The sequence below is a fragment of the Zingiber officinale genome, chromosome 2A (genome assembly GCF_018446385.1).
Source record: "Zingiber officinale cultivar Zhangliang chromosome 2A, Zo_v1.1, whole genome shotgun sequence".
Classification (NCBI taxonomy): Eukaryota; Viridiplantae; Streptophyta; class Magnoliopsida; order Zingiberales; family Zingiberaceae; genus Zingiber; species Zingiber officinale.
The window spans coordinates 58,795,162-58,804,772 of NC_055988.1; positions in this window are offsets into that span (position 1 = coordinate 58,795,162).

Genomic DNA, 9,611 nt, shown 5'->3' on the forward strand with positions numbered 1-9,611 from the left:
TTACTTACTTGCTAACTGCTACTCTATGCTGATAAATTTTAATAAATATTGTACCTGATGAATTAGACAGCCATGTTACTTTTCTTCAAGCTATTCTTTTAATTCAGATAGAACACCACTGTATGTTTAGTCTTTTTTATAAATGGCTTTTGTAATTCAATTGGACCGTTGGGTCTACAATCTTAAAAGAAACTAACAGACTAATGTGGATGAACTGCATAATCTATCCATACAAGGAAGATCCATTTGCATAAGGTGCTCTTATATTTTTTTATTTGTTTCATACATTAATCACCATATTATAGTGCTTTTATTTATGTCATAAACATTAGCCACTATGTTGTTAATATTTTTTTTTTATTGTTTAAGCATATTATAAGTTAACATGGAACTTTATAAATAAAACAATAATAATAATAATAGTTTAATGACATACAGCTTTTATTATAATATATTATATATTATATTGCATATTAATAAAAAAATATTAAAAAAACAATGTAGCACATACTATTTTATTGGTGTGACATAGTTATATTTGAATATGTTTTTGTTCTATCAGTTCTTACAATGAAGTGATAAGTCCTTAGTATGCTTTCACCAAACACTGTGGAGCACCAAATTGCCTTGCAAAACAATTTCAAAATGTAGGTTATCAAACACTGAAGCACATCCACAAAGTGCATTTTGGCAAGGAATGCATTTTCTAAATGCAAAAGCAAGGTCAAACCCAACCATACTATGGAAGGCTAAAGGAAAAAATGATTTAATTGATATGAATATGACTAGTGATACATCTTTGTATAGATTTCAATGGGAGTATAAGATTCATATGGTCATCTTAAGATAGTAATAATGGACATGAGCATGTGTTGATGTGATGAAAACAGCTAGAAATTTTATAAAGGTTTGTAATCCATGTCATTGTTATTCAGTTCAGATCCAAATCCAAGGATCTTAATTTTGTTTGTTTGATTACTTGTACTGATTTTGTCACACTATATGCCGAGAGGACTAACACATCAAGTGACTTTCATTTAGATAGAATGCTCGATTGTCTTTAGACAATGAATTATCATTTTCATTTGTTACAATGATTGTGATACATGATTTGATGAGTGGGCTTTCTGATATTGCTATTCAATAGTGGGCTTTCTGATCCACTACATATCGTTCACCATGTGTTAAATTTCTATTAGGCAGACACTTATGTTAAGGTGTTAGAAGGGTGACTAATTTTTTACTACAATCGAAGAACTACAGAAGTTCTATGGAATAGAAAACTAACAAGCTTTGTCTTAATGTTGAACACCTCAAACCCTACTTTGATGTAACTCACCAAAACCTTCTCCGCCTTGGGCACTTGGCCCTACTTTAGAAAATCTCATAACTATCTGATCCCGTCCGGAATCTGAGTCGGATGGAGGCCGGCTACGCTGTCGTTAGTATTGACAAAAGAAGACGGAGACCTTCAACACTTCGAGGGGAGGCTCCCACGAGCTGCTGACAAGGGGCAGTGATAAGGATGATGAAGTGAGGGTTTCCTGCACACACTTAGACGAGCACCTCCGACGTTAGGGACCAAGAACCAGGGAAAAAGTCCCCGGAGAAGGTCCTCCGACGCTCAAGTCAGGTACTTTTCCCCCAGAAGAGCAGTAAAAATACAGAAAGTAGAAGACAGATGAAAAAAAGTTAATGAGCGTACCTGCGCAAGGGAGAGGACACTTCTTTTTATATGCGTACTTTGGGCCTCTGGCAAGTGTCAGGAAATGTTAGGAGTCAGACCTTGTCTGGCGGTAAGGAACACTTGACATCTTCTTATAGGTCGAAGGAAGGTTCTGTTATCAGCGAGTTATAGACCATTAGAATATACCCTGACACACATCAGATATTCTCTGACAGGTGATTAAAATTCTCTGACACTGTTGTCTTTTTGTTGATTGGGCATGAACAAGAGAACTCCTGACCTGGATGTATCTGAGTAGCCCGCCATATCCTGACCATGCGTATCAAGTTCTTATATATAAGTCTGCTATGAGAAAAACTTGGCTGGTAGAGATGGTTCATGCTCTTCCTTCACTGTTCCTTACGTTACCTGACTTCCTAATTCGAACATCTCGACCGAGTAATCATTCTGAATTCCCGACCTGGACATCTCGACCGGACAACCAGTCTAAATTCCTGACCAGGGTGTCCCAACCGAGCAACTAGTCCAAATCCCCGACCAGGGCGTCCCGACCGAGCAACCAGTCCAAATCCTCGACCAGGGCGTCCCCACTGAGCAACCAATCTACATTCACGACCCATGCATCACGACCGGGCAACCAGTCCAACTTCCTGACCTTGGGTCTCCTGACCGAGTATTAACTGGGCAGCGACTTTTAACAGTTAGAGCCCGAGCAACATGTACTCTCGACTTTAGATTGTCACGTCCTCTTGACTTCTGTACGCCCCCTTGACTTCTGACTGCCACACCCCCTTGACTTCTGACTGCCACACCCCATTGACTTCTGACTGCCACGTCCTCTTGAATTCCGACTGTCACACCCCCTTGACTTCTGACTGCCACGCCCCCTTGACCAGACCCTACCATTACGCACCATATCACAAGGCTCCCCCTCAAGTCTAGTCGAAGGAGGCCCAGGACCGACTGACTAGACCGGAATCCAGTTTCACTAAACCTCATTACCGAGACATTAACTACTTCTCCCTTTTCCTTGGGAATGCTATCAGATGTTGCTCCATTTTCAGGGTGCTTGGGCTGCCGCCTCAATCCCCAGATTTAGGAATACGTATCGTGTCCTTGAAGGCAACATCATTTCCCAGATGTCTCTGCACGCCCCAAGGAGAACTTTTTACTTCTATTTCTTTAAGAAGAGCTCATCCTTCTCCTACTCTTATGCTCTTCTTAGGCTCCTTTGTGCTATGGAATCCCTAGCGAGGTCTGATGAAATCTCCTCACTACGGCAGCAGCTCACTCATCTGACTCAATTACTCGCCCAGAAGGACGAGGCTTTACTGGAGATGACTCAGAGTAGGGACCTTCAGTCTTCCCTTCGTCGGGAGATGGAAGAACTCTGGTTGGCTGCTAAATCTCGGACCCGGGCTGAGGCGACCTTGAAGCATAAGGCTTATGCAGATATGGAGAGCCAGACTCACTTTATCATATACATGAAGATAAAACACGAAGATTCTCCCACTTTTCTTCAAGAAGAAAATCGGCTAAAAGATGAAACTATCGCCCAACAACATTGCTCCATGCAGCATATCCAGACGGAACTGAGGCAAATACGAGCTCAGCTGGGGCAAGCATGCCAAGCACATCACTCCAACTATCAGTGCCCACCTGAACCGACCAACTGAAAGAGAATTCGGCATAACTCGAACCACTTGTAGGATAGTGTGTATTTCGAAGAATATCTTCTGAATTTTATTGAATAAACGCAAGGCAGGCTACGCTATGGGCCTTTGTTCATGCTTTTCCTCCTATGTTTTCCTCCCTTCTTTGGTAGTTCTTCTTTAGCGTGATCTTTTGAGTCATTAAAATTTGTGCCGAAGTGAGGATTTGGAGTCCCGACCGAGAGGTCGTTGGGTGCGAGAGCAGGCTCACCTATAACTCGCACTGAGACGAGAGTCTGGAATCTCGACCGAGAGGTCGTTGGGCGTGAGAGCAGACTCACTTATAACTCGCACTGGGCGAGAGTCTGGAATCCCGACCGAGAGGTCGTTGGGCGTGAGAGCAGACTCACTTATAACTCGCACCGGGGCGAGAGTCTGGAATCCCGATCGAGAGGTCGTTGGGCGTGAGAACATGCTCACTTATAACTCGCACTGGGGCGAGAGTTTGGAATCCCGACCGAGAGGTCGTTGGGCGTGAGAGCATGTTCACTTATAACTCGCACTGAGGTAAGAGTCTGGAATCTCGATCGAGAGGTCTCACACTGGGGCGAAAGTCTGAAATCCTGACCGAGAGGTTGTTGGGCGTGAGAGCATGCTCACTTATAACTCGCACTAGGGTGAGAGTCTAGAATCCCGACCGAGAGGTCGTTGGGCGTGAGAGCAGGCTCACTTATAACTCGCACTGAGGCGAGAGTCTGGAATCCCGACTGAGAGGTCGTTGGGCGTGAGAGCATGCTCATTTATAACTCGTACTGAGGCGAGAGTTTGGAATCCCGACCGAGAGGTCGTTGGGCGTGAGAGCAGACTCACTTATAACTCGCACTGGGGTGAGAGTCTGGAATCCCGACCGAGAGGTCATTGGATGTGAGAGCAGACTTACTTATAACTCGCACTGGGGCGAGAGTCTGGAACCCCAACCGAGAGGTCGAGAGGTTGTTGGGCGTGAGAGCAGGTTCACTTATAACTCACACTGCGACAATAGTCTGGAATTCCGACCAAGAGGTCGTTGGGCGTGAGAGCAAACTCATTTATAACTCGCATTGGGGCGAGAGTCTGAAATTTCGACCTAGAGGTCATTGGGCGTGAGAGCATGCTCACTTATAACTCATACTGGGGCGTGAGTCTGGAATCTCGATCGAGAGACCGTTTAGAAACCCCATTGGAATTGGTCTGGAGATTTGATTAGTGCCCGAAGGCTGGCCCAGGAATTGGTCTAGGAACTCCTGCTTTGGTGTTGCATCGGAGATCGAGCCAACTGTGCTTAATTGCGATGCCCCTGCAATCTCAAAATGCTTTATGTAAGCTTTAATTAAATAAGTCATATTTAAATCTTACTCTTCTTTCGAGGTAGAAAAATAAAATGAGGGCGTCAAATTCAAATCGACGCTTCCTTTCATCTTCTTTCCCATTTCCCGAGGTAACCGCATGACCGTCTCGGTACCTAACGTATGGTCTTCCTTTCCCTTTCCCAAGGTAACCGCATGGCCGTCCCGCCACCCGACGTATGGTCTTCCTGCGTCGAAGTATTGTCGTACACAAATCTCCCTCTATGATTTTCTTGTCACATCCATCATTAATATCTTTTATCGGGGAATGACACATGTCCCACGAACCTTTCCCATTACTGTGATTGATAATTATTTTTTTGCACACGACCCTAGATAACTTTCGCCTTTTGATCTGACGGCGATCATGCATTTTAACACTCAAGTTATCCTACTCCACTTTCGATGCTTTCTAAGGGCTTTGCTTTATAAACCCTAAAGGTTGTTCGTCGTCGCCTTCTTACTGCCTTACTTGCCTCTGACCCTTTATTGCTTTTTTTTTTGTTCTTGCCGGTGCTCCTTCTCTCTTGTGCCTGCCTTCTGTAAGTGCTTTTCGATCCTCCCCCTTCCTTTTCATTTCGCTTATGGCTGGAGAGATGGAGAGACCCTGGTATTCGTTCTTCATCTTCGATTTGGATAGAAGTGATCTTAAGGCCATCCAACACAGCTTACACCTGCCCTCTGATTATAAACTTCTACCTCCAAAACCCGATGAACATCCATCTTCTCCCCCAGCAGGATTCTTGACTTTCTTTAAAGATCAACTTCTTGGTGGTCTATGGTTCCCCATTCACCCTTTCTTTTCATCTCTAAGCCAATATCTGGGTATTTCTCTTTCGCAATTTGCTCCCAACGTTTTTCGTGATATTTGCGGAATGGTAATCCTTTACAGTTTATACAGAATTCCTTTGACCCTGCAACTCTTTCTTCACTTTTATTCCTTTAAACGAGCTGAACCTGGTGTGTTTATGGTACAATCTCGGGTCGGGTATAATGTAACGCCCGCCCTTCTTACCCAACCAAAGGCGGCGCTACGTTCTTATACTACTTACGTACATGTTTTACTATAACAGCGGAAGAATAAAAACTTTAAAGAATTTAATTTATTAAGCATAATATCACATATTCTGATTTGTTCAAATGTGCATATGTTGATTCTATAACTAATCATATTAATTTGTCCGGATCGTTCTTGCCGAGCCACCACCACACACATCACTATTTGCTCCTCCTGTTGCTCCTCTAGCTCATCCAGCTTCTTTATCTGCGGTACAAGGAAAGTAAGCTGTGAGCACTCATGGCTCAGTAAGTTTCTTTCCTACTCACTAAAACCAAATCATCGTATATTAATATCATGCGTAGTATCATAAGCATATAACATACAAGAGTATCATATTCATATCATAATATCACATGGCATTATATCTAATCATCAGGTAATTTAAAGCACATATGTAGGCAATGCATCATGAATTTGAAAACTTATACTTATAAATACTTGAAATTAATATCATCATTGAGGGGATCCCGGTTTGTACCACATACATCATGCGCGCGCTTCTTAAGTAGGTCCAAGGTAGCAAGTCTTGAACCCTACCATACATACATACTAGGCCCGAGTCTTACTCCATCGACCTAGGGCATTCAGAAGCCCATTACTGACGAGGCCCGAGTCTTATTCCATCGACCCCGGGGCGTTTACGGAGCCCACCCTTGGTACAAACCATACAAAATAACATATCATGCATAACTATCATATCATGTCCTTAACAATCTTTCATGCATTTCCTTTTTCGTTTCTTTTCATTATGTATAGCATTTCCTTATGCTATCACATATCATGACATATTACATAATATAATTTCATTCCTTCATTATGTATAGCATTTCCTTATGCTATCACATATCATGGTATATTACATAACATAGTTTTATTTCTTCATTATGTATAACATTTCCTTATGCTATCACATATCATGGCATATTACATAACATAGTTTTATTTCTTCATTATGTATAGCATTTCCTTATGCTATCACATATCATGGCATATTACATAACATAGCATTTCTTCATTATGTATAACATTTCCTATGCTATCACATATCATGGCATTTACATAACATAAATTTCATTCTTTTCTCATTATGTATAACATTTCCTATGCTATCACATATCATGGCATATAACATAATTTCATAGCATATCCTAGGTTTCTTTCCCTTTTTTCTTTTATTTCCTTCATGGCCGAAACCTACTAGTCCTTAAGCTAGGTCTCTTAAGTGACTTAAAGCATGGAAAGCTTAAGTAAATATCATGGCAAAAGTTACTAAGAATATCATACATAAAATTGGATCATAAATAAGCTAGGACTCTTGTGATCTTACTTGTCTTATATCATGTACTCATTTTCTACATTCCAATTAAACATGAGAGCATTAATCAACTTTCATATCATGACCCCACAAAGGTCTTGAACATATTAACATCTTGTTTAAGCTTTTCTAAGCTATCCATTTCATCATGGCCGAAAACCCTAAGAAAGAATTCATGAAGTTCTAACAATATTCAACGTACGAATCTTTTAAGATCTTTGTATTCTATCACATGAGCATGTTTATTTAAATTTAAGGGTCTTCCTAACCCTAAACCCTTCCTTGGCCGAAATATAGGAGTGGGTTTTCTTTTATTTTCAATTATCTTCTAAGCAAGAAAACTAATACATGATCCTTAACATTTCATAGGGAGGACCTCGTACTAGTTGGGTAAAACAATAATTTCCCTAGCCTCTTAAAAATATTTTTGGCCGAAATTCTAGGGTTAAGTACTCCTTTGATCAAGCATCATATAGGTGTAAAAACATGAAGAAGATCCCTTTTCCATGGCATAGAAAATCTATCATGTAGTGTAGATTTAGTTAAACCTTACTAGATTTCGAAGGCTTTTCTTAACCGAATTTTCTCAAACTTGTTTCTAGGTTTTAAAATCCTCATAAAATCTGAAAAATATATAAAAAGCCTTGTACCACAGGTGAGGGGAAGCTTACCTTCTTTGCTTAAGTTTCCTAGAGTTGAGAGCTTGTTTGGACCTTTCTTCCTTGCTTGCTATGCTCGGCACCAATGGAGGAGAGGAGTGGCTAGATCTTTTGGTGGAGAGGAGGAAGAAGAGGCTTCTTCCTCTTTGTGTTGCTCGGCAACAACAAGAAAGAAAGAAGAGGGAGGGAGTGAGGAGGAAGAGGAGCTTCCTTCCTCTTGTGTTGCTCGGCAACAAGAAGAAAAGAGAGGGAGAGGGAGGTCTCGGCACAAAGGGAGGAGAGGAGGATGAGTGGGTTGAGGATGAAGTTGAAACCCCTCTCCATGCCTATTTATACTAAAAGGAGGGGAGGGAACTTGACTTGATTCATCCTCCCTATTCATTTCTCCCCTTAAATGACAAGAATATTCTAGAGAAGATGCTTCTTGAGTTCTCCCTTAATTTCTCTCTTTTCTTTCCTTTAATACAAATTCCTATCTCTCCTCTTACAATATCCTCTCCTATCCCACTTGGTTAACACATGCATGCATCCACAAGAGAACCAAGGATCAAATCCTTCTCCTAACATATTTTTTTTTTTTACTTCTTTTTACTTCCTTTTCCTTTTAAGTAAAAAGAATCCTTTCTTATTCTTAACTACTTAGTCCTCTCTCTCCTTATCAATAATTCTCCTATCCCCTTTGGTATCCTATACATGTTCCTTACAAGAGATCCAAGGTTCAATCTCTCTTCTAACGTTTTATTTTCTTTTGTACATAATAATTCACATATTACCCTATTATGCATTATGCATAAATATTTCATACATGTATTCATATTTCTTCCTTTTGTCTACATTAATTCCATCCATTATAAATCATGCATAGATGATTTATATTCTCAACTTTATTCATGAAGTTTTAATCATCTAAATCCTTCCCATCTTAATATTCAACTTAGAATATTTACACCTTCTTTTCACTACCTTCGTACTCTCATTGCCCTTACTTTATCTAGGCTTTCTAGGGGTGTTACATATAATTTTTTGATGATATGTCTTCTTCCAATAAGGGTTGGAAGTCTCTTTTCTTTTTTGTTCAGTTCCCCGAACCCATACCTTGGCCCACACAGTAGCATTATTCCCTACCCCTTACCCCTGAGCTACGAAAACACCAGCATCAGCCAGATTGTCTTGCAGCTTCCGAAAAACTGGATGGAGTGCGTCTCCGCCTTTCTGTGATAATGCGAGAAGGCTTTCTACACACTTTTGGCCTCAATTCTATCCCAGCATCCATAGGCGTCCCTTTCGGTAAGATTTCCCATCTTCTTTTCCTTGTCTTCACTAACTGAGGTATCTTTTTCTTGTTTTGCAAAAGTTGCCATGTTCCGAGCATACTCTATTGACTCCTCCAAGCTGCTCAGCAGTGTTTTGAAGAATGTGGGCGAAGAGATTACAAAAGGTTTGGCAGCCTCTTCAATGGCTCCTATTTCCGGACTAGCCGAGACTTCTTCTGTGACGACTATCCCTGAACCAGCAGGGACCTCAGCTCCTCCCTCCACACAACCGGAGGTCTCTGAAGTTGGTTCTTTGTTGGTGGAGCCGCTGATCGAGGATGAACCAACCCCTTCTCCTCCCCTGGGCAAGCGTTTCCGCCTTCAGCGCAAAAGAAAGCGCGTAATCCCATCAGTACAAGCATCCCCTTCCTTATCTCCTACTAGACGAGCCCCTACAAAGGCCTGGACCAAAACTTCTGCTCACACATCTTCTCCCTCTACCCAAGAGGTCGCTGCTTCTATTACCATCCCAGTCGCCTCCCCTAGGCCGACTAGCTCTCAGACTGACGACCAACCCAGGAATTCTTTAACCCCTACTAT